Source organism: Grammomys surdaster, unplaced genomic scaffold, assembly GCF_004785775.1.
Source record: "Grammomys surdaster isolate TR1022 unplaced genomic scaffold, NIH_TR_1.0 125807, whole genome shotgun sequence".
Taxonomy (NCBI): Eukaryota; Metazoa; Chordata; class Mammalia; order Rodentia; family Muridae; genus Grammomys; species Grammomys surdaster.
In genome coordinates this window covers 3,745,879-3,751,878 of record NW_021620638.1, presented here as the reverse complement: position 1 = coordinate 3,751,878, position 6,000 = coordinate 3,745,879, and the positions used below count along the sequence as shown (strand labels likewise).

The window sequence follows — 6,000 nt, the reverse complement described above, 5'->3', positions numbered from 1 at the left end:
TATAAATAACTCTAAAAAATCTCTCTCTCTCTCTCTCTCTCTCTCTCTCTCTCTCTCTCTCTCTCTCTCTCTCTCTCTCCCTCCCTCCCTCCCTCCCTCCCTCCCTGCCTCCCTCCCCCCCCCTGTCCCTCTCTCCCTCAGACCCTCAAAAAATAAAAGAACCAAGAATGAGATTGCAATAAGAAAACTAGAACTTAGGCCGGGCGGTGGTGGCGCACGCCTTTAATCCCAGCACTTGGGAGGCAGAGGCAGGCGGATTTCTGAGTTCGAGAGTTCGAGGCTAGCCTGGTCTACAGAGTGAGTTCCAGGACAGCCAGGGCTACTCAGAGAAACCCTGTCTCGAAAAACCAAAAAAAAAAAAAAAAAAAAAAAAGAAAACTAGAACTTTATAGAACCTGACTGTGGGAGGTTGGATGCTCAGCATTCTCCAGCACAAGCAACAGACAAAGGGTGCCATATGTCATTGACTGGGTACATATCTCTAACTGAGTGGGTGAGGCATTGCCTCTGGAAAGCAGGGCCTGATAAGTTCTGCCAGTGAAGACTGACAGGGCCAGGCTCAGATAGATGGTAATGTTCACCTTGGTGCTATGAGAATCTTCTTCTAACTACTTTGGGCTCTTGTGAAAATCTATTTAGAAAGAAATTGGATCTCACAAGCACTCTACTTTAAAGGGTTTATCATTTGCTGTAAATTATTAAGTTCATATTATTATAAATCATTGTCTTTTTGAGTCTTATGGATAAATAGCTACTATGGTACTGTACTAGACCATTCTTACTGATTTGAGAATTTTGTCTCCAACCTTTAAGTATCAAATCTTTCAAAACGAATGATAATGTGATTTCAACATTTTTGAGGAATGTTCTCATTTAGCACATGCTGGTCTAGAACTCGTTAGGTGGTAAATAATGACCTTGAACTACTGATCCTTCTGCTTCGACTTCCATAGTATTGCTGGGGTTACAGCTGTGCACCACCACAAAAAATACCAATAATTTTTGAAAACTCTACAATGAACAAGTTAAAGTATAGTTAGAGAATAATAATGGGTACTATGCTCAAGTGTTTGTTGGAGAAAAATAGCATGCTACATTGGCACTTCATGAGCATTTTATCCATAAATGTACAAACTAATGAGTTGCCAAAATGCCAAGAAGGCAACAAATAAAATGAGAAATGTGTACACAGAAGATGTTTATTGGTAGGCAAAGGAGAAAGAATGAACAGAAAAGATGCCACATCCTAGAATGTGTCTGAGACTTTAAAGTTCAGGTAAAGACATGCTATAATTAAATAGGTAGATAGGACCCAGAGACAGCTTGACACCCAGGAGTTCTGGGTCTAGGGTCTATGATCTAGAATCACAGGTGAGGCCCTAACCCCTGCCCCAATACCTTGCCTAACTGGAACCCCCGGGACCCAGGGGACAAGGAACTCCACCCAGCCAAAGGGTTCTCTCCAGTTTGCACCTGAGTCCAGTAGTGAAGGATGAGTTCTTGCCTGCACCAATCCACCCACACCCAGAGATACCTTGACCCCCAGAAGTTCTGAGACACATAGGATAATAGTCTCCCAGAAGGGACAGGTTCCAGTCAGAAACAGCAAGGTCAGTTAACACCAGAGATAACCAGATGGCAAGAGGCAAGTGCAAGAACATAAGGAACAGAAACCAATGCTACTTGGCAACATCAGAACCCAGTTCTCCCACCACAGCAAGCCCTGGATACCCCAATACATCTGAAAAGCAACATTCAGACCTAAAATTCCATCTCATGAAGACGATAGAGGATTTTAAGAAGGACATAAATCACTCACTTAAAGAAATACAGGAGAACACAGGTAACCAGGTAGAAGCCTTTTAAGAGGAAATGCATAAATTTCTCAAAAAATATAGAAAACCACAATGGAATAGGTAAAGGAATTGAACAAAATTGTCCAGGATCTAAAAATAGAAATAGAATCATTAAAGTAAACACCAAAGGAGACAACCCTGGAGATGGAAAATCTAGGAAAGAGAGCAGGAGCCATAGATGCAAGTATTAACAACAGAATACAAGAGATAGAAGAGAGAGTCTTGGGTGTCGAAGATGCCATAGGAGACACTGACACAACAGTCAAAACAAATACAAAAAGCAAAAACTCCTAATTCAAAACATTCAAGAAATCCAGGACATAATGAAAAGACCAAACTTAAAAATAATAGGTATAGAAGAGAGCGAAGATTAATAACTCAAAGGGCCAGTAAACATCTTCAACAAAATTATAGAAAAAAACTTTTCTAACCTAAAGAAAGACATGCCTATAAACATGCAAGAAGCCTACAGAACACCAAACAGTTTGGACCAGAAAATAAATTCTCCCTGTCACATAATAGTCAAAACAACAAATGCATAGAACAAAGAGTATTAAAAGCAGGAAGAGCAAAAGGTTAAGTAACATATAAAGGCAGACCTATCCGAATTACACCTGACTTCTCAACAGAGACTCTAAAATCAGGTCTTGGGCAGATGTTGTACAGACCCTAAGAGAACAAAGATGCCAGCTCATGCTACTATATCTAGCAAAACTCTCAATTACCATAGATGGAGAAATAAAGATATTCCACGATGAAAACAAATTTAAACAATATATTTCCACTAATCCAGCTCTACAGAGGATAATAGAAGAAAAACTCCAATACAAGGAGGGAAACTATACCCAACCAAAAACAAGGAATTAATCTTCTTACAATAAACCCAAAAGAAGAGAACCACACAAACATAATTCCACCTCTAGCAACAAAAATAACAGGAAGAAACAATTATTGGTCCAAATTCACAAAATCAGAAATGAAAAGGGAGACATAACAACAGAAACCAAGGAAATTCAAAAAACCATCAGATACTACTACAAAAGCCTTTACTCAGCAAAACTGGAAAATCTAGATGAAATGGATAATTTTCTAGACAGATACCAGGTACCAAAGTTAAATCAGGATCGGATAAACCATCTAAACAGTCCCATAACCTGTAAGGAAATAGAAGCAGTCATTGAAAGTCTCCCAACCAAAAAAAAAAAGCCCAGGACCAGATAGTTTTAGTGCAGAATTCTATCAGACCTTCAAAGAAGACATAATACCAATACTTCTCAAACTACTCCATAAAATAGAAACAGAAGGAACACTACCCAATTTGTTCCATAAAGCCACAGTTATATTGCCACCTAAACCACACAAAGACCCAAGAAGAGAACTTCAGAACAATTTCCTTTATAAATATCAAAGCAAAAATACTCAATAAAATTCTCACAAACTAAATACAAGAAAACATCAAAACAATCATTCACCATGAGTAAGTAGCCTTCATCCCAGGGATGCAGGGATAGTTCAATATATGGAAATCCATCAATGTAATACACATATAAACAAACTCAAAGAAAAAAAATCACATGATCATCTCATTAAATGCTGAAAAACATTTGATAACATACAACACCCCTTCATGATAAAAGTCTTGGAAAGATCAGGAATTCAAGGCCCATATCTAAACATAGTAAAAGGAATATACAGCAAACCAGTAGCCAACATCAAACTAAATGGAGAGAAATTTGAAGCAATCCCACTAAGATCAGGAACAAGATGACTGCCCACTCTCCCCCTATCTATTCAATACAGTACTCGAAGTTCTAGCCAAAGCAATTAGACAACAAAAGGAGATCAAAGGCATACAAATTTGGAAGGAGGAAGTCAAGATATTAATATCTGCAGATGATATGATAGTATACCCAAAAATTATACCAGAGAACTCCTACAACTGATAAACAACTTCAGCAAGGTGGCTGGATATAAAATTAGCTCTATCAGTAGCTTTCCTCTACTCAAAGGATAAATAGGCTGAGAAAGCAATTAGGGAAAAAACACCCTTCACAATAGACACGAATAATATAAAATATACTGATGTGACTGTAACCAAACAAGTAGAAGATCTGTATGACAAGAACTTCAAATCTCTGAGGAAAGAAATCAAAGAAGACCTCAGAAGATGGAAAGATCTCCCATGCGCATGGATTGGCAGGATCAACATAGTAAAAATGCCCATCTTACCAAAAGCAAGAGTCAGTGCAATCCCTATCATTTTTCCAACTCAATTCTGCACAGAGATAGAAAGAGCAATTCTCAAATTGATCTGAAATAACAAACAAACCCAGGATAGCTAAAACTATTCTCAACAATAAAAGAATTTCTAGGGTATTCACCATCCCTGACCTCAAGTTGTACTACAGAGCAATAATGATTAAAAAACAAAACAAACAAAAAACAAAAACAAAAGAAAAAAGCACATGGTATTGGTAGAGAGTCAGACAAGTAGATCAATGGAATAGAATTGAAGACCCAGAAATGAACCCACACATCTATGGTCACTTGACCTTTGACAAAGAAGCCAAAACCATAAAGTGGGAAAAAAGACATTTTCAGCAAATGGTGCTGGTTCAACTGGTGCTCAGCATGTAAAAGAATGCAAAATGATCTATTCTTATACAAGTCCAAGTAGATCAAGGACCCCTATAGAAAACCAGATATACTGAATCTAATAGAAGAGAAAGTGGGAAAGAGCCTCAAACATGTTTGCACAGGGGAAATTTTCCTGAACAGATCACTAATGCCTCATGCTCTAAGATCAACAATCAACAAATGGGACTTCATAAAACTGCAAAGCTTCTGTAAGGCAAAGGACACTGTCAAGGATAAAATAGCAACCCACATATTGGGAAAAGATCTTTACCAACCCTACATCTGATAGAGGGCTAATATCCAAAATATACAAGGAACTCAAGAAGTTAGACTCCATAGAACCAAATAACCCAAGTTTAAAAATGGAGTACAGAGCTAAACAGAATTCTCAACTGAGGACTCTCAAATGGCCGAGAAGCACTTAAAGAAATGGTCAACATCCTTAGTATCAGGAAAATGCAAACCAAAACAACCCTGAGATTCTACCTCACACTACTCAGAATGGCTAAGATAAAAAACTCAGGTGACAGCAGATGCTTGTAAGGATGTGCAGAAAGAAGAACACTCCTCCATTGCTGATGCGGCTGCAAACTGGTACAACCACTTTGGAAATCAATGTGGTGGTTCCTTAGAAAATGGGAAATAGTTCTACCTGAAGACCCAGATATACCACTCATGGGCATATGCCCAAAAAGAGCTCCAACATATAACAAGGACACATGCTCCACTGTGTTTATAGCAGCCTTAATTATAATAGCCAGAAGCTAGAAACAACCCAGATGTCCCTCAACAGAAGAATGGATACAGAAAATGTGGTACATTTACACAATGGAGTACTACTCAGCATTAAGAATAAGGTCAACCTGTGTTTTGTAGGCAAATGAATGGAACTAGAAAATATCATCCTGTGATGTAACCCAGTCACAAAAGAACACCCATGGTATGTACTCTCTGATAGGTGGATATTAGTCCATAAGCTCAGAATATCTACGATACAACCCACAAACCATATGGAGCTTAAGAAGGAAGACCAAAGTGTGGATGCTTCAATCCTACATAGTAGGGGGAACAAAATAATCATAGGAGGTAGAGGGAGAGAGGCACCTTGGAGGGAAAGATGAGAGGGAGGGATAAAAGGGGTCAGGATTGGGTATTGGAAGGGACAGGATAGAAACACAGAGGAGTCAGGAAATTGAATAGAAATATGTAGCAATGGGGAATGGAGAACTGGTGGTAGCAAATAGAACATCCCAGAGGCCAGGGAAGAGAGAGGTTATCAGGACCCAACAGGGATGATGTTAGCCAAAATACATAACAAAGGAGAGATAGAACCTGTAGAGACCATCTCCAGTAGATAGGCATGGCCCCCAGTTGAGGAATGGGGCCACCCATCCATCTCAAAATTGTTAACTCAGAAATGCCTGTCCAAAGGAAAGACAGGGACAAAAATGAAACAAAGACTGAAGGAAAGGCCATCCAGAGTCCATCCCTCTTAAGGATCTATCCC

General features: G+C 39.0%; 1 protein-coding gene across 1 annotated transcript in view; it reads right to left on the bottom strand.

Moving 5' to 3' along the window:
* LOC114640364 (succinate--hydroxymethylglutarate CoA-transferase-like) overlaps nt 1-6,000 on the bottom strand; it is a 54,193-nt gene that overhangs the window by 28,218 nt on the left and 19,975 nt on the right. The gene's annotated exons all lie outside the window — the stretch shown is intronic.